General features: G+C 36.9%; 1 long non-coding RNA gene across 4 annotated transcripts in view; it reads right to left on the bottom strand.

The window, feature by feature from the left end:
- LOC122241362 overlaps nt 1-10,397 on the bottom strand; it is a 39,813-nt gene extending 29,416 nt beyond the window's left edge. For 3 of the 4 annotated variants that reach the window (XR_006221455.1, XR_006221457.1, XR_006221454.1), the window contains exons 1-3: nt 8,881-9,031; nt 3,276-3,343; nt 6-86 (exon numbers count right to left, since the gene is read on the bottom strand). This is a non-coding gene — a long non-coding RNA (uncharacterized LOC122241362). Of the gene's footprint in view, nt 1-5; nt 87-3,275; nt 3,344-8,880; nt 9,032-10,293 lie in introns of those variants that run through there. The other variant, XR_006221456.1, reaches the window with a different exon arrangement.
- Nucleotides 10,398-19,988: the final 9,591 nt, after the last annotated feature.

Genomic DNA, 19,988 nt, shown 5'->3' with positions numbered 1-19,988 from the left:
CTAACCTCGAAGAACGTTGACAATTCTGAGCATTCTCCAACCCTCCATCCACTTCACACAGTGTCAGAGATCAAAATATTTGTAATCTAGAATAAAAGATGAGATACTGATGAGCAGAAAGGCTCCAGCAAAATGAGAACTTGGGAAAATACAAAATATGTTAGTAGATATTTTAATGTTGTTTAAAAAAAGAAGTCAAGGAAATCTCAGAGACAGAGAGAGAAAGAAGCAAAAAAGAGAAACGAACATAGAATCATGAAAACTTCAAAAGGAGAGAACAAAAGAAACGGCAAGGAGAAAATCATCAGTAAAAAAGTTAGAGACAAATTTCCAGACTAAAAAGACAAAAATGGACGGTTAGAACAGACTCAGTATAATGAATGATAAAACAAACACACCAAGGCACATTATTGTGATATTTTACTATAGCAGCAATTAAGACAAGATCCTAAAAGCTAACAGAATATAAAACAGACCTATGCAAATGATGAGAAATCAGAATAGCATCAAATTTGTCAACAGCCTTGCCAGAAACTAAAACCAATGGACCAAATCCTTTCAAATTCCAAGGGAATAATATTTCCATCCCAAGATTCTATAACTACCCAAATTATCAATCAACTGTAAAGTCATTTTATCATTAATTAGTCATGCACAACTTCAAAATATTTACCTCCTATGTTCCATTTTTCTTTTTTTTTTTAATATGAAATTTATTGTCAAATTGGTTTCCATACAACACCCAGTGCTCATCCCCAACAGGTGCCCTCCTCCATGCCCATCACCCACCCTCACCTCCCTCCCATCCCCCATCAACCCTCAGTTTATTCTCAGTTTTTTAAGAGTCTCTTATGGTTTGACTTTCTCCCTCTCTTTTTTTTTTTTTCCCCTTCCCTTCCCCCATGGTCTTCTGTTAACTTTCTCAGGATCCACATAAGAGTGAAAACATATGGTATCTCTATGTTCCATTTTTCTAGAAAGTTTCTAAATTGCACGGTCCACCAAAATAACCAAAAGGGGGAAAAAAAGAAAGGCATAAATTAAACACCAGAAAAAAAAAATGAGAGAAATGTTCCCAGAGAAATAATACAGGAAGTACTAGGTCAATAGCCGTGTTACAGTCCTGGCAACCAGTCCAGACTTAAGCTATAATTAAACCTGATATGTTTGAATATACAAAAACTGTGTTTTGAGTTCTGTTGGAGAATTTAGGGATGAAAGAGTGGGTTACATAAAACTAAACAAATGGAAAGATAAGTCAATAATTGTAGGGAAGGTGGAGAACATACTAGAGCTAAAATCATCTAAAGTAGAAAGTCACAATTTTTAAAAGTCAAGCAATGACAGGGGCACCTGGGTGGCTCAGTAGGTTAAGCATACGGCTTTGGCTCTGGTGATGATCTTGCAGTTCATGGGTTCGAGTCCCACATCGGGCTCTGTGCTGGCAGCTCAGAGCCTGGAGCCTACTTTGCATTGTGTCTCCCTCTCTCTCTGCCCCTCCCCTGCTCATGCTCTGTTTCTCTCTCTCTCTCTCAAAAATAAACATTCAAAAAATCAAGCAATGACAAAATAATTTTTAACAAAACAGAAAAAATGAAGCATAATTGGAAAATGTAATAATAGTTAAATATGTAGGTAAGTATATGTATCCTCATTATACTCTTCTCTCTAGTTTTTCAATTGAAAATGTAACAAATAAAAAATAAAATTGATAGAAGTATTAAGCATTTCTAAGTAAGATAGTGAGGTAAATACCAGAAGAAATTGCAAAGATTGCTGAAGATATTTATCACTGGAAAACAGAAATGATTGGTAGAGAGATGTGGAGTAAGACATTTGGGTAAGAACTTTCTTTCTGTGAATTCTAATCAATGTTTTGATTCTTATAAGGAAAAAAAAGGCATGAATTTCACTAAGATATATCTACATAATTGAACCCAAGTACTTGGGAATTTTTAAGAGCGAATTAACTGATACAAGAATAATTACTTGTTTCTTAGAGGGGAACCTATCTTTATCTAACAGAATAATTAAAGTTAACCAAAATAACTTTCACCATTAATTTTGGAGAGAATTCTGTAACTCTGTAAGTTGTTAGTTTCATGTATAGGCTTATTTTTTTATGTCACAGTTGGGGTAGCAATTCAGAAAGCCAACTGGGCTTCACTCTCAAAAATGGATACAATAATGTAGACATCACTTGCCCTGGGTCCCAAATCACTGACTTCTATAGTTAGAAACTGTCTTGGAAGTCATCAAAATCCAAAACTTTTATGTCATTGACAAGGAAACTGAGACATCAAGTCATTAAGTGGTATGTTCAAGTTCACTCCTTCATATCACCATAAAATTGCACAAAAAACACTTAGCAGCTGGCAAATCACATAACTAAATTTTGTCCCTTTAGTAAGATACTACCTGAAGTTGGACCTCATTTCCACTCAAGAGAACGACAATTGAAAGTGACTCGCTGTTGGAGGACCTAAAGATACTATATATTTATATTTGGACATAGTATCTTTGTTTCAGGAAACACATTAAGACAAATTCTTTATTTGCACACATATAAGTCAAATATCCATTTAGAGTGTGATCATTTGTAATTACCTTATAGATATGACAAATGGTAAGTGTGGTTTAAAATGGGTCCAACTGAATCTTAAAAGAAGGTAGAAATGGACTTTGTCATTGGCTGAATTGTTTCCCACCACAAAATTCATATGTTGAATCCCCCAGTACCTCACAACATTATTGTATTTGGAGATGAGGCCTTTAAAGAGATAGTTCTGTAAAACTGAAGCCATTGGCATGGGTCCTAATCCAAAATGACTGCTGTCCTTAAAAGAAGAGAAAATGTGGACACCGAAATGCCGGCAAAGTACACACGTAGGGGAAAGACCATGTGAGGACACAGTGAGAAGGTGGCCAGCTCCAAGCCAAGGAGAGAGGCCTCAGAAGAAACCAGAACTTGATCTTTGACTTCTAGCCTCTACAACTGTGAGAAAGTTAATGTCTGTGGTTCAAGCCACCTAGTTTCTGGAATTTTGTTATGGCAGCCTGAGCAAACCAAGGCAGACCTCAAGAGGAAGCGATTTGGAATAGAGTGGAGGTTGCTCTGTGTAATTAAGTGATATGGACTCTTACGGTTGTGCGGTCTGGGTAGTGGAGTCCGCTCTTATGTGTGTTTGGGGGTGAGGGAAGTGAACTGGAAGGATGGAACCTGGCCTATGGCAGCCGCTGGAACCCCTCCTCACGTTGTATCCTGAGGAACTTACATCAATGGCAACTTCAGAAAAGACGCTCTCGCTGAAAGAGGATTGGCTGAGGGCCCAGAACTGTATTCCTTTGAATAAATAATAATGAAAACAATATCATATTTTGTTCTCCACGCTGGTAAGGCTGGAGTATGTATTACTCCACCTTTCTAATGTTTACCGATTTCTTAGTAGAAAAAAGTAGGGTAGTTGTCCAGACTCGGGCGGCCAAGGCTGTCTTTAAATGAGGATTTTACAGTACTTAGCACCATTCTGTAGTGAGTTTTTACTTACCGAAGATATTAGGATAAGAGCGGGAAAAGCTGTTACCTTCTCTAGTATTCTTTGCTCATAGCATGTTTGCTTATATACACGGATAACAAGCTTATATTTCTTGGTAACTCTAATTGTGAACATACGCAGTGCGTAATATTAGATAACACAATTTTCAAGTCAGACACCTGAGTTTGGCGTCTAGCCTCACACGTGTGAGACCTTAGGTCACTTAACGTCTTTCACCTTAGGTATTTCACTTGTAAAATGAGAATAATACTATTATCTGATTCGTAGGACTGCTTTAAGAATTAAACAAAGTGCATATAAATCCATTAGCATGGTACCTGGAAGATAAATCATTCCTTAACCAAACTGAGAAATCCTAAATACCATGGAACTGCTTCATTTCTAGATGTGTATAGAGCTTTTACTAGCATGAATATTCTTAAAATCCTTTTAAACTGTCAAAAAAAAAAAAAAAGACCCACAACTTCTCTTCTTTTGCCATCTGAGGTTCAAATCTTTCATTATATTCACAAAAGTGGACATTTTCTTAACTCCGGAGAAGTTGTATTGCTTTGTAAGCATAAAACAGAATTAGTTTTATGTGGCATTGAGTGATTCCAAGTCCAATCGCGTGACAAAAACTAGCCCGTGTCTACCTGTGCCGCATAATCTGTTTATGCTGCATTGAAATATCAATTTAGAAATGCCACTTTCCTTGAGCAGCAAGTAATTATCTGGAAGAAACATATTTTATCACTCCCGATGGCTGCTATCAGGCAGCAAATCTTCAGTCCCCGGCACATGATCCCGTGTTTCCTTGCAAATTGTGCAGCCAAGCAGTACTGTACCTTAACACTTTTAAATAAGATCTTGACACTCGTGTCATTGTACAAGCTCGGATCTGGACGACAGGATTTTTTTCCCCTTAATTTAAACGCACTATTTTTCATCAAATGACAAGCATACATTATGGTCTCCATTCTAACCAAGCCTCTAAAGGCTATTTCAATTTGACTAGAGCGGTTTTCTGCCAAATGGCTACTCTAAGTTACACTGTGCACATTACCCACCAGAAAGCACAGAGTTGATGAGAGTGCACTGTCAACTATCCTGCACATCGATATGGGGGTTATTTGATTTGAAATTGGATTCTAGCCTTCCTTGATCTGTTGTATAAATGGAGAAGCATGTGTTGGAGAAATTCTTACAAAGTTTATGAAGAGTGTGATGTACTTTCCCCCCCTAGAGTTTGTCTTTCACTTTGTTTGACTCCAGCACGAGCTCTCCTCTCAGTAATAAATATTCAAAGCTGAAAGTAGAAGAGCCCCCCTTTTTTTTCTTTAAATGGAAATAAAACTTAGGAAAAATTATTCTATGCATGAATTTCTTCTGTGATACGAGTTGGGTGCAAGTTGCAGACTTTTGTAGCAGAGTGGCTTTGTGACCCTTCTTTAAACATTTAAGACTTAGTTCAGAAGTTCACTGAATATGATGAGACATGATTCTTAAGTACGGAGCCTTCAAAAAAAGTATCTTCTAAATATATAATATTCTCAGCGAGACATGTCAGTCATTGTCAAGATGAAAGTCGTTTAAATGCTAAGTTCCTGGTAAACTGTATCCATATTGTAGGGCTCTATTCACAAAGCAATACCTTAGCTGTATGTGTAGAGCATACAAAAATATATCATTTTGTTATGGGACATACTGAACTCTGGATATTGTGATGTGAGGTTGGGAGGGAGGGAGTTTGCTATGCAAGTTACATGCTTATCATCAGTATGTGGATGGCCCTAAGGGCAGCATAGAGAACTTCAGAGAAAACATATTAAATGGGCATGGGGGAAGCATCCTTTTGACCCACATAAAAGGGTCTTTGTGTAGATCTCATGAGCACAAGATTTTATATTTGAGTGGATAAAGATGTGCAGTTTCTTTAGAATCAAAGGTAGATTGGCAACACTTTTAGTAAATGGCAAAATAATTATGAGTGTATTTGGTATTCAGTGTAAAACATTTATCACTTTGAATGGTTTTGGCATCAGGGCAGCTATAATAGGCAATCCCACAAGAATCCCTTTGTAATTTAGCATTAATTGATGTTCCTTTATTGTAACGACAGTTGATAAGTTAAAAGACACTGAATTGAAGAAGGAAAATAAAACACTTTGACCAGTCCTTTACTGCTTCTGCCAGTGACTGGAAAAAAAATTAGCTATAAAATAAAGCAGACAGAAACAGTGCCCAATTTTCTAAGGATAAGAGTGTGGAATGGCTGTGTTTGCATTTACATGCTTATGTGTACATATACTTGCTGAAGTAAAATCCAGTATTTAGCTTAGAAAAATGGACTATTTCTAAATATTTTAGAATAACTTGTCTTTTTTTTACTGCATGTGTGACAGATGGATTACTAATGGCCCCGATTCTTCATCCTTTTCTGTATCCATAGCCTTTGTGATGTGATGTTGCATCTTTTCCCATCAGTGGTTAATTCTATTTCCCCACCTCTTGGATCTGGACTGGACTCAGGACTTACTGTGGCTGATAGAATGTGATGGAAGTGATAGTCTGCCTAGGCTTCTACTGGCTTTCTGAAACCCACCCAGCTGCCATGTGAAGAATCCGGGTTAGTCAGCTGAAGGATGACACATCAGACACAGCTGAGTGATCCCAGTGGGGTCTTCCTAGAGGACCCAGCCTCTAGTTGACTTTGCTGACTGATTACAAATTCCCGAGCAAGCCCAGACAAAAACACAGAGTTTGATTCAAAGCAGAAAACCACACCTCTGATGGAAATCCAAGTTGCCAATCTCTAGAATAGTGAGCAGAAGAAATGGTTATTATTAGAACCCACTACATTTTGGGGTGTTTTTTAAGGAAACACTCGATAACTATGTCGGCATGGTAGACTACAGAGGGACTAAATTAAGAAACAGAAGGGTAAGGGATTTGTTTTAATAGCATTAAGCTTCTGATGTAAAATGAATATTCTAGCCATACTAAACTCTATAATCTTCATATATTGTCCTGATTCCCTTAGCTTTGTGCCTGGAATGCTCTTCTCAAAGGTCAAATTGGACTCATCCTTCAAAGCAAAGGCCATGTACTCATACTCCATGAAGACTTCTGTTTTCCAGAGCCTGCTACTCAGCATTCCTAGAATTTTAGTTTTACCTATATGTCACATATCACTTTTCCCTTGCATTTGCTTTTAATATGAGTGATTTTTCCACCCTCTCCAAAAGGCATAGATGGTATCTTCTCCATCTGAGTAACCTCAAATCATTTTGTAGTACCTAGGCAAAACTAAACAATCGACAAATATTTGAATGAATAAATATTACAGGCTAAGAAACCACTCTGGATCCCAGCCTCTCTCTATGCTCCTGCTGTTATCGTAGGGAGTAGTTAAGCTCTTCAGAGAGCACTTAAACAAATATAAAGGTTTAATTCTCTTAATTATTACTGCTATTATATGTTTGCTTTATTTCTATGCATTTCCTCTTCCTATAAAATTTTTATATTCTGTAAAACAGGGTGTTTGAAGCTTTTTTGAATACATGATAGCAGTAAAAACAATATGAAGGTTATTTGGTGTGTTAAATTTTTAAAAGAAAAGAAACTTTTCAGTATTTATTAATTTTAATAGATACTATTTTCTTTGAAGTATCTAGATTTTTCATCTTCTGCCTTTTCATTCATACATTGTATCTCTGGTCTAAAGAACCAAATTTTCGAATTCATATAAATATAAATTTATATCAAGTTCTTTTATATATCTACAAATACAAAAAAAAGGTATTGGGCAACTTTAAATTGTTTTAAGTTAAGATATATAATAGTAGTTCAGTGTACATCTTTTCATTATCAAAGTGCTTTCCTTAGGTCTTTTAAAAATTGCTGGTATTGGGGTGCTTGGGTGGCTCAGTTGGTTAAGGTCCGACTCTTGATTTAGGCTTAGGTCATGATCTCACAGTTTGTGAGATTGAGCCCCACGTAGGGCTCTATGTTGACAATGAAGAACCTTGGGATTCTCTCTCTTCCTCTGTCTCTGCCCCTCCCCTTCTCATGCGTGCTTTTTCTCTCAAAATAAAAAAATAAAAATAAAAAAAGTAAAAAAAAAAGTAAAATAAAAAAACTAAAAAACTCAAAACTAAAAAAAAAGAAATTACTGATATTATGTTTCAATTTCATTTAAGATGTTTTCCTACTCATGTTATCTTCCATTGGCCAATTTTTGATGTTTCTCTGCTACCTAGAATCGTAAATATTTTTTTTAATTTTTTTTTTTTAACATTTATTTATTTTTGAGACAGAGAGAGACAGAGCATGAACAGGGGAGGGGCAGAGAGAGAGGGAGACACAGAATCTGAAACAGGCTCCAGGCTCTGAGCTGTCAGCACAGAGCCCGACGCGGGGCTCGAACTCACGGACCGTGAGATCATGACCTGAGCCGAAGTCGGACGCTCAACCAACCGAGCCACCCAGGCGCCCCTAGAATCGTAAATATTAAGTTAACTTTCATATAAGTGAAATGGGAACAATTTTTGAAGAGTGGTGATGATTTGGTCAAATGTTCTCTCCCATAATGTTTATGAAATAATAATAAAGTTGAGATGATGACAGCTTGTTTACTGAAGAGATTTTTCTCAAATTATTTAACTCATATAATCTACCTAACCTTAGGTAAGGTAGACTCATTTTACTCCTTTCTTTCTGTCACTACAGAAGATATTAGAAAGTTGGATTAACTCTGGCACCTATCATTGCTGCTTCATAATGTGAATAAAATATTTCTCCCCTGACACAATTACCAGTATGAACTTGCAAATGTCTACACTACTGTTTTCTAGACTGATGTCTGAGCCATCAGAAGTCTGAGGACATATTGCTGGGCAGCCCATGAAACTTTCTAAATGTTGTATTTTCATTCTTATGAGAATTTAAGCACACACACACACACACACACACACACTTTTAACTAGTTAGAAACAGAAAACATTCATTTTGCCAAAATAATAAAAGATATTTGCTTATTCTAAGACTTTAGTTTTAAACTGGCCATTTTTGGCCCTCTTGGGTCTAGCACAGATAATCTCTCAAGTTCAAGGTAATTTATCCCACTAGAAGTGGTTCATATATTTCTTGAATTGGGAAACACTAGTCTATAACAGAAATGGATCAACTTTTGGTCCTGACGTTCTGATGGACGCTGTTATCATGGAGTTTCAATAGAGTAAGGAAAACTGACAAAAAACTAACTAACCAATAAATAGATTCTTTGAATTGGTGGTGCATACAAAGACAATGTGCAAAAACGACAGGCAGTTTTAAAACCAACCTCATGATCACTTCGGTGAGTTCAGTGGGTGACAGGAATGTGTGCCTGGGGGCAGGTGTTTGCTTTGCGTGATTTGAAACTCTGGCTTAAGTAACTCGGGCCATCTAGGAATTCCAATACAATAGTCCTCTCTTTATCCATGGTTTCACTTTCTGCAGCTTTAGTTACCCACACTCAACCTCAGTCTGGGAGCAGATGATCCTCCTTTATGAACTATCATCAGAAGGTCAAAAGTAGCCTAAGGCTATGTCACAATGGCTACCACCCACCCCAATTCATCTCATAATGTAGGTATTCACCTCACATCATCACGAGAAGGGTGTATACAGGACACACAAGATATTTTGAGAGAGACCATATTCACCTAACTATCTCGTTATAGGGTATTATTTTTTTACTTAATTATTGGTTCTTTTTTTAGTCTCTTTACTGTGTCTAATTTAGAAATTAAACTTTATGAAAGGTATGTCTGTGTAGGAAAAAAACAGTATAGATGGGGTCCAGTACTATCTGTGGTTTCAGGTATCCACCAGGGGTCTTGGAATATATCCTCTGTGGATAAGGGGGACCACTTAGGCTTGGGTGTATATGTAACCCACCGATGTTCCACTTCATATGATTAGTGACAGGACTGCTATAGTGTTTGTTCTCTAATATAACATGAAGAAAGTTATATTTTATGTAAATAGAAGTGAGCATCATTATTTTGAATCAATATACAATCTGAGAGTAGTAACTCTTAAATTTTGTTTTTAACGTGCTAGAATAGGCAGACAATCTTAACTATGTCCATGTATCTGCCTTTGAAAAAACTTGAAAGTGGGGCGCCTGGGTGGCGCAGTCGGTTAAGCGTCCGACTTCAGCCAGGTCACGATCTCGCGGTCCGTGAGTTCGAGCCCCGCGTCAGGCTCTGGGCTGATGGCTCGGAGCCTGGAGCCTGTTTCCGATTCTGTGTCTCCCTCTCTCTCTGCCCCTCCCCCGTTCATGCTCTGTCTCTCTCTGTCCCAAAAATAAATAAAAAAAAACGTTGAAAAAAAAAAAAAAAAAAAAAAGAAAAAACTTGAAAGCTTATTAGGTTTAAGAAATCCCCTAAGAATCTCAAAATACAAGTTTTATCCGTATGTTTGCCATGTCTATACCTCTTCTGTTTGGATACATACTCAAACTTTCATAGAGACCATGTCCACCACTAGCAACCAGGCAGAATTAATAGTTTTTTCCTCTAATCTCATAGAATTGATATCTGCTTCACACCATTTGCATTACAATTGGTCATTCTTACTTTGTTTTGCTTCAAGAGGCCCTGACCCTTAAAGTCTAAGCATTATTTCACAATTTTTATAAGGGCATTTATGGTTATATGGCGGGCACTAATCAAAGTTCTTTTCAAGTATTAGCTAAATCAACACTCACAGCATAATGCGGTAGATACTCTCATTAACTCCATTTTACAGACAGGGAAACTGAGACACAGAGAACTTAAGTAACTTGTCCAAGGTCACACCACTAATGGTAGGGCCAGGATATGGATACAGTTAGTGCAGCCCCAGGGCCCGTGCCTCATTCACCACATAATGATGTCTCTCGTAGGTAACAATGGACATTACCTAAGTAAATGAACCCTGGGTACCATGGAAAAAAACAGTTTTGTTATTTTTTAGCAAGAGTATATTAAGAATACTTGTGATGGTTGGTTTTATGTATCACTTGGCTAGGTTATAGTACCTAATTATACAATCAAACACTAATCTAGGTGTTGCGGTGAAGGTGTTTTGTAGATGTGGTTAATATTTGCAATCAGTTGACTTTGAGTGAAGATTACCCCTGATACGCAGGTGGCCTCATCCATTCAGTTGAAGGCTGTGAGAGTAAATACTGAGGTTTCCTGGAAAAGAAGAAATTGTGCCTCAAGTTTGTAGTATTAACTCCTGCATAAGTTTCCACATTATAGGCTTTGGATTTGTCAATCCCACAAATTAATTCTTTAAATTAAATTATATATTAATCATTAATTATTATCATAGTAATACATGATATATAACATATAATGTAATATAAGTAAAATATAAGAATATATATATTTATATATATCAGAATACAGAGGCTGAATACCTTGCATTTATTTAACATAAAATAAAATTTTTATTTCTTTTTTTGTAAATAACACTGTGAGACTGGTTCTTGTCCTTGTTTAATAGTTGATGAAAATTAGATACCAACATTCTGCCTTTCAACTTTATTTTTATCATGTGCACACATTATTTTAACACCTGCTTTAGCCGCTTTAGAAACAGGTACCAGGTGTGGTCTTCCCAGAATTTGTCAGCCCAGAAGAATGTGTTACTGGATACGTCTTTGTTCGTGGGATAGATCTTCCTTTGTCACAATACTCTTAAAAAACAGATTAACTGTAAAAGGAAGCAGTGGAAAACAAACCCGTATCTGTGAGTAATGAGAGTGATTCAAATTTCAGTAAGAAAGAAGGAGGAACACACAGCCAAACTGTTCTGAGAATATTTGGAGATTAACAATTAAATAAATGTTAATATCAAACGTTTATGTCCTGACATCCATGCTCCGGTCTCTCTTCTGAGCGCTTTATACATATCACCTCATTTATTTCTCATGGCGTCCCTATGGAGACGGTACTCATTTTGTCCTCATTATAAACATGAGTAAACTAAGTGGAATCAGGACTTGAACTTAGATAGTCTGCAGAGCCTGTTGCTGTCTCTTGGATAGGTAGAGTAGAGTGCAACAGAGTGGGAAAATGGAGGCAGAATAATGACACAAACAATTACTGAAAGTCTGTTACACAACTATTTGTACACATTATCTTACTTAATACTCACAAATACACTATGAGTTAAGTATTTCCCCCCCCAATTTAGCAACTAGAGAAACATGTCCAGATAATTTTAATAACTTGCAGAATGTTAAATGAGTGATAATTGGTGGCGACTAATTAGTGGCGACAAATCAGAACCCATGTCTGATTTGGGTCCCAAAAGTTTGCCTTTCCCTTCATGCTACGATGCTACTAATTTGTAGGCTTCAAAGAGGTTTGTTCCAAGTGAGAATATTCATATTTTAGACCTAGTAGAATAGCATTGCTCATGGGCCATCTCAGTACAACTTGCCTTATTGATCATCTAGAAACTCTACTAGTTCATATCCCTTTCGAGCCCCACTTCACACGTGACAAGAGTTCAAAGAACTTCACAGTATTCTGGCACACTGTGGATCATGTGAAGTTACTTCCCCCCCCTTCTTATTGATTCCTGTGATAAACAGCAGATGTATTAGAGTCTCTCCTCTGACCTCCCCTCAAATTAACCTGTTCCAAGATGTCTTATTATTTAAAGGGTGACCAAAATTTAAGAGTAGGAAGTTAAAGAGAACAGTCGGGTCTCTTTTCTTCCTTCAGTCGTTTCAACTGAATTTCTGAAGACCAGATGATAATGTTTCTAGAAGTCTGTCTATTTCTACTTTTTCCTCTTCTTTGTCTTTCTCTTTTTTGTTTACTTTCTTTTCCTTGCCCATGATAGTATCTCCCCAACATCAGACGGAAAGAATAAAGAACATCATCAATGGTAAATACATTAAAAGTTAATCTGAAAAAATTATTCTTACATTTTTCTCCTTCTTTCTTATCTTGTTACATACCAGATAAATATAAAAGCATCATAGGATTAAATATAGATATGTTGTGGTATACCATAATAGAAGTCAATATAGCTATTCCAGGGAGATTATATTTTGAGGATGGGCAGCCCATTATTATGGGTTTATAAAAATCATCCTTATCTATCTGGTAAAAAAACATGAAACCTCAAATATTATTTACCATGCAGAGTTCAGTATCACTGAACTCTCAAATTATAATTAAGAGTATAAAAGTATTTTTGAAAGTAGAAAACTGTAATATCACCAAACTTCGATCAGACAACAAAAACAGTTTTAAAAAGTTCAGTAGAGTTTCTTAGAAGCACTATCTCTACAAGCATTTAAGTGTGCCCTACACAGTGGAAAATATTATAATTTACAATCATTTTCTGTGTAATGGTAAGCCAGAATCAAAAAGTTAAAAGGTGGAGAGAAAAAGGTCAAACTATCTTAGCCAGCTTTTAGCTTTCCTATCACTGCAATCTAAGACCATCTAATAAATAGTGGCCTTAGATTTCATGTATGCCTGAAAACAAAATGATCAGATTTTAGTGACTTGTAATAACAATTTTTTTGAAAGAAAAACACATGCTTAAGTCAAACCCCAACCTTTACTTACAGTTTCAAAATATACAACAATTTCCTGGTATAAAAGCAAGAAAGAATGAGTTCCGCCTAAACTTTTTTTCTTTAATTTGTTATATTTATTTATCTTATCCCCTGAAATGACCAATAATTTTTTGCTTACTTCTTCTTGATAAGCATATCAAGATCAATGAAAACAACACTCTTTGTATAGTAGATGTATTATGAATATTTGCTTGAAAGGGTGTGGAGAGATCTTCCGAGGGCTCTCAATTTAATGAATAGCTTTTATGTACAAAACTGATTTTATTTACTATATTCGATTAATATTTGTGGTTAGGAATTAGAACAGGAAAGCTGAGGGCAATGTGATGAACCAAATGTATGAAGGACCTAATGTTCGTTGAATGACAGATACTTTCTTAAGACTTCTGTTACTTTTTTTTTTTTAATGTTTATTTCCTTTTTGAGAGAAAGAGGGAGAAACAGAGTGCAAGCCAGGGAGGGGCAGAGAGAGACAGGGAGACACAGAATCCGAAGCAGGCTCCAGGCTCTGGGCTGTCAGCCCAGAGCCCGACATGGGGCTCCATCCCATAAACCATGATATCATGACCTGAGCCAAAGTCAGCCGCTTAACTGACTGAGCCACCCAGACACCCCTGGACTTTCATTACTTTCAATCTTTGCAAGATATTGCTATTTTGCAGATGAAGCTTAAAGGGTAATTTATTACCCAAGGAAATATATTTATTTTCCATTTGTTTTGGCTCATAGAGATCAAGTTATTTCCCAAAGTCACATGTGTAGTGTAGAGTAGGTACTAAATGCCATGCAAATTTTTTGCCAAAGCCCAAGATCTTCCTTTACATCATATTGACTTTTTCCCCCTTGTTTGAGACTTGTTTTCTTAAGCAATTAGAATGAGATGTCCATATCTGACATTATTTGTTTTTATTAATTTGCAACGAGACTTTATTTTCCTCCATTTTATGTACTTCCTGGATGAGTTTGAAATTCAAACAAGCAGCGGTGATCCATGCTGACAAATTTAGAACCAGGTCTTGAATTCCTTAATGAAATGAAAATTGGAGTGGCAGTGGTATTACAAATAATAACACTGTGCATTTATTTAACACTTCTAACTAATTCAAGGGTAATCAGGATCATTCTTTCTTAGTAACATTAATGGGAAGGTAGAAGAGATGTTCTGATTTCTATCCTTATGAATGTGGAAGCCTGAAGCCAAGAGAGGTGATTTGTCAAAAGTCATGTAACTAAATTATGGCAGATCAGGACTAGAAAACTATTTTTCTTGACCTTCATCTCATATTCTTCCCCTCTTTATCCTCTCCTTACCCTCTTTTTTTCCTTCTATGTGACCCCCTGAATCTATGGTTTATGACAGAGGTAATCGTGTCCTCAGATATCTTATGCTTCCCTGTGCTCTATTGGTAAATATTTAAGCACTATGAATCACACTCAGTGTGCCATATAATCTGCCCTCCAAATCTCTTTGCAGTGTTATTTACAATATTTCCTTCAGTTTTTCTTCCTTTTCATCTACAGACTTATACAAGTGTTTTTAATGAATCAAGTTCCCATTTTCTCCGAATTCTTTGTGGTGGAAAACTATTATCTTTGTTTCTCTGAAAACCCTTCCTACCCTGCCCTGGTAGTTGGTCTAAAAGTTAGGCGTGTGATACAAGCTGGACCAGTAAGAGCTTTAAAGTGGATTTTTCAGAATGTAGTAAGGATAGAGAAGTCACCTTCTTCTCTGGTCATAAAGTGGTAACCGTGAGTTCAAGCAGTTCTTGGCTGTGGTTGCAGCCCCAGAGGGAAGCTGTTTTGGTGGAACGAAACTGAGACACAATCAGACAAAATGAGAAGGGTAAAGAAATCCGTCGAGGCTTTGAGTTCCCGCTTTAGATTTCATCTCCAGATTTACCTTTAAAAGTCCCAATTTGTGAAGTGGCAAACTTGTATTTTGTTTCCAAAACTAGTTTTATATTTCTGACCCTAGCAACCAAAGATTATGACTCGCAATTATGTTTCATGTGCATACTATGAGACCTAATTCCCACGTCTCCTCTTCTGTGCCAGCAGCCACGATTTCCCATTCGGATGACTGATCCTTCATCTAAGTCCAGAAGCTGTCTGCCCCTGGTCTTCTTATGATTTACCTCATCTGATCATTAGTCACATCTGTATCTGTCTTCTTCATCAGACTGTGCGCTCTATAAATCAACATCCATATCCTAATCATTAATGCTGTGTTTAGTATTCAAGTTGAGCGTAGTTAGCATTAAATAAATGTTTATTTACTTAACTTTTCATTTAGTTCTCCTGCTTGTTAATGTTTAAAGATAATGTGTAATGTGTTGTGGGCTATAGATACGATATAATAAGGAACATAATTATTTTGGTATTGATGTGATCATTATCCTGTAAAAATTACGGGTATTTCATCCTCATTTCTACTCCCTGATTTGTTTTTAAAGCAAGTCATCTTTTCTTTAGTGCAGATCTCATGTTCTGAGATGAATTGACTTCAATTAGCTATAAACCACACAGGAGAAGGACAAATTGCAATGGCAAGACCATATTTGTACTTCCTGATACAGAAGCTTATTATAAGATTTCGCAAGATGCAATCCTTTTCCAGACAATTCAAGCGTCGTAACACTGAAAACCATAGGCGGCACTTAATAAGAATTTATTATGCAGGAGCAGTAGGCTCTGACAGAACATTGTCCTCTTTAGGTTCTAGGATTGGGACAGGCTTACTGTGAAGACCTGAGAGGACGCAATAGCTAGCCAGCATTCTTACTCTAGATGTGGCCATGGTGATATACTTTGAAGGTATAGAAAGAATGGGTAGAGACCTGAAGATATGAAGAAGATACGTTGTTAGCGGACTCCATTCTTATCCACACGTGAAAACTGAGCCAATTGAGACAATGATCTGGAAAAGGAGGCCATGCTTTTCCCTCAGTTATCTGGATCATCTCAAAGAAGAATGGTGAAGAAGGAATGATCACAATTAGCTGAATTATCTCAATTTTCATTTTATGTTTTATGTATCGACATGGTCTCCATTTATTTTTGTAATTCAGACTGTATGTTTATGTTGCAAGCTTGATGAAATAAATAAGACCTAGACAAATGTTTGTCCTTTAATGGGACCATAGAAAGAGTGATTTATGCCAACAAAAAGAGTGATTGAAGATAGTGTCCATGGATAAGCTGAGTGGATTTTTTTTTTTCCTTTGGGAGGACATAAAATGTCTGTTTTCTGGAATGGGGTGGTTTTATGTTTGAAAAATATTGACTTTTGTCACATGGTGCTTAATTAGTCTATACACTCACTTGAAAAAACTTCTCATCAGTTTTGCAAAAACAGGACTTCTTAAACTCTATGTATTCAATGTAGTTGAGAGGAGAATGAGTGGTAGTCAAAGGGCAGTTGATAGGCCTGGTTGACATCCAGGATGAGGAAATTTTCCCAGAGGAAAATCCTTCAGGCAGAACACACCTCCAAGAAGCATCTCTGGCAACCCAGGATTCTAAAAGCAGCAGCAGCCACGACACAAGAGGCAAGTGTTAACGAAGAGATATTTAGCACATGTCTGATCCATGGAAGGGTATATTTAGGGCATCGGGGTGTTGTGAGATCTTACCCCTTCTAAACATGTCAATTGGGCATCTTCAGTGCTTTTTAAAAGTTTTCATTTAAGTTCCAGTTAGTTAATTTGCAATGTAATATTAATTTCAGGTGTACAATATAGTGATTCAACGTTTCCATACAACACCCAGTGCTACTGAGGTAAACGCATACACATATACCGTATACCCTATCATCCTAGAAAATGGTTTGGGTCCCTAACTGATTCAAATTTTCTATGAAATATTATGAACTACTGAGTGTCTGAGAGTGTGGTTTTTTGGTGTGGGGTGTGTGTGTGTGTGTGTGTGTGTTTCGCTATCGAGGAAAATGATTCTGAATAAACTTGGCAGGGGTGGCGAGAAACTCTGAATAGTTATGCCCCTTAAATAGTTGGGCTATTATCCTGGGTTCAAAAGTTAACCTTGCCTGTCAATTTAGACTTAAGTGAGTAAAGAACACATCTTCATGTCCTTTAAAGGCATTAATATAGTGACTTCAGCAATGACAAACTGGTTTCTGAAGATATCTGATAAGAATCCTAAAGGAATGCCATGTCTTGCCCACACATTTCCTCTCCCTCTTCCCTCAGTGCCATGAATGCATTTTTAAAGATTGTGTCAGCTCAGTTTGTGTTGTGTTTGTTTGTTTAACTGATGTAAAAGTTCAGGTTTTGGGAACTGGCTTAAGAGAAGACATTTCCTGTAGCAATGGCAACTTTAACAATAACAGATAAACTCTTTCCGGCAAATCTTCACTGGGCTAGAACTAAAATCTGGAAGTAATCAGCAACCATTGAGCATCAGAAATTCTTTAAAAAAATATATTTAAACGCAGCTGGAGTCTGCTAGTAGTTGGGATAGGATTCAGGTACCTAATCCCTTGGGGTTAGTCACCATCCTCCTTCTTCTTAGTCTTGGATGTGGAACTAAAGAGCCCCAGGGTGTTGATGGTTGCAAAGAAACTGTGGCATCTGACACCTGCTGGGAGCAATAAATAAAGATCTATTTCTGCCCTTGTCGGTTTCTTCCTATCCTGCTCACCACTGGAGATGCCGCCTTTTCTTCTGAGCTGGGTTTCAGAGGAGATGAGTTCTGTTTACTCATATAAACAAATCCGGTAAGTAAGAGAAGTCACTGCTGTGCAGAAGTCACTTTGACACGCGTGCTTGACCTATGATATAGGCAAGTCTGGTTAAAAAGTCAACAGAATCACACCCTTTACTTCTGAGAATTATGGTTGTAATTTTTCTGCCAGTAACATGACTCCGATGCAGCTTTCTGAAATACGTTTGATCCAGTTGTCCTGTTTCCTGTAGGATGATGCATTTCCAGTTAACTAATTAAAACTGGTTATTTGTGAGGATTTGTGCAGGCTGTTATTGAATATTTTATGTCTGCCAGTCTTGTCCAGTTACATTGCTGATGCTCGTAATTCTATTTAAAAGGAAACAGATTCTATAAACAAAGAGATGAATATCTCTTTTATCTATGGTGCTTCATAAAACAATGAACACGCAACAGTCCAGAAATCTCTAGAAGATAGAGGAGTACCAGGGTATATGAATGTGGCAGTGGCTCCCTTGCATTCAGCTCTGCAGAAATCTGGATTGCTACAGAAGTGAAATTCATCAGGGCAAAAGCTTTCAGTCTGCAAATAAAAAGGAAAATCAGGCAGCCTCTAAGAAACTCTTAAATTCCCACGCCCAAACACCTAACCTGTCCAAATTACTTGCTTGTGGAGGAATTACTCTAAAACCTCCCAAATGCAAACTAGCCATTGGTTTCCATGCTAGAATTCATACATTTCTCTATTTGGCAAGTAAACCAGAGCACGATATTTTGCATTCCGTTGAAATGTATTTTTCCCCTCTGGAGGATGAATGAAAATGTGTTTCATGCCATATGCCTGATAGTTTCTGGTGGTGCTTGTTCACATATTTTTGACTCTACACTATGTGGCACTGTGTGATGCAAATCCCAGGCATTCTTCAGTTACAGTCTTGCTGGAAGGAGAAAACAAAGAAATTGGGTAAAAGCTGTTTAATTTTAATTATTAACAAGGTCAATAGTTTTAAGAGATGTTTTCTATTTGATTTACTTAGAGCAAGTGAATACTCTTTTACTTCTCAGCAGAACTTTATTATGGTTAACCGGAAATTTAAAATCAAGCGGTCCTTATTCTTTTAGAAAAGCAGAGTGCTCCCTCTCTCTCTCTTGTCTTGTATTGGTTGCCAGTAAGGCTAACTTCTCCCCTAAAGGAGAAAATCATGATGGTGCGCACTGAGAAAATCTACCGAGGAAGGGGGTTAGCACCTGATTTCTCCTGTGGCATGCTCTTCAGAGTAAATCTTCCCCAACAGCCCCACCTAGCAGCCTTCCGCAAGTGAATGAGTGACAATAAGTGTTTAAGACAACCTATTTCTTCTCTAACTCTTCATCTCTTTTGAAACACTTATAGAGCCTGCTGTGACAAGAAAAATGTCTAGAAGAGTATACTTCCCAATGTTAATACTGGCTATATCTAGATAGTAAGATACAGGAAAGTTTTATCTTTTTTCTTTTTGTAATCTCTAATTTTTTTTACACTAAAAGTGAGTTATTTTTCTAAAAGAACTTCCAAAAGAGGTTGTTTTTAGAATGTACTTTCTCTTTGAAAATCTGGTACCAGAAATCTGTAATAACCTAATTTGCATACTTATTAATTCTTTCTACGGACGCTTATTCACTGCCCATTAAATGGCAACCTATTTATTTGTCATCAAAGACACAAAGGCACCTAACACAGTCCTTCCCTTCAAGGTGTTCACAACTTTAGTGTTGTTTTTGCAGTAATTGTCTTCATATTGGCCATAATTTTCATCTGATATATTTCAGAGTTTTGTTTCTATTTTTACAGTAAACACCATTTCCACTCCTTTTATCCTTAGCACAATTAACATTTCCCCTCGACCTAGAAATTGCTATCTCCTGATAAGACATTGGAGATTTTCATATAAACACTTTCAATGACTCTGTCGCAATTAAAATTAAAAAAAAAAAAACAAAAAAAAAAAACACTGCAGTTTCTGCTCTTAGGAACGGGGCTGTTTGTAAGCAAGTTTTGAGTTCTATTAGTGAGAAATTGTTCCATATCCATTTATAGAACTTCAAATAACAGACTGATTTTGCGAGCTTTTCAAATTCCCTACTTCAAC

This window comes from Panthera tigris, chromosome C1, assembly GCF_018350195.1.
Source record: "Panthera tigris isolate Pti1 chromosome C1, P.tigris_Pti1_mat1.1, whole genome shotgun sequence".
Classification (NCBI taxonomy): Eukaryota; Metazoa; Chordata; class Mammalia; order Carnivora; family Felidae; genus Panthera; species Panthera tigris.
This window is presented reverse-complemented; position numbering and strand designations above follow the sequence as displayed.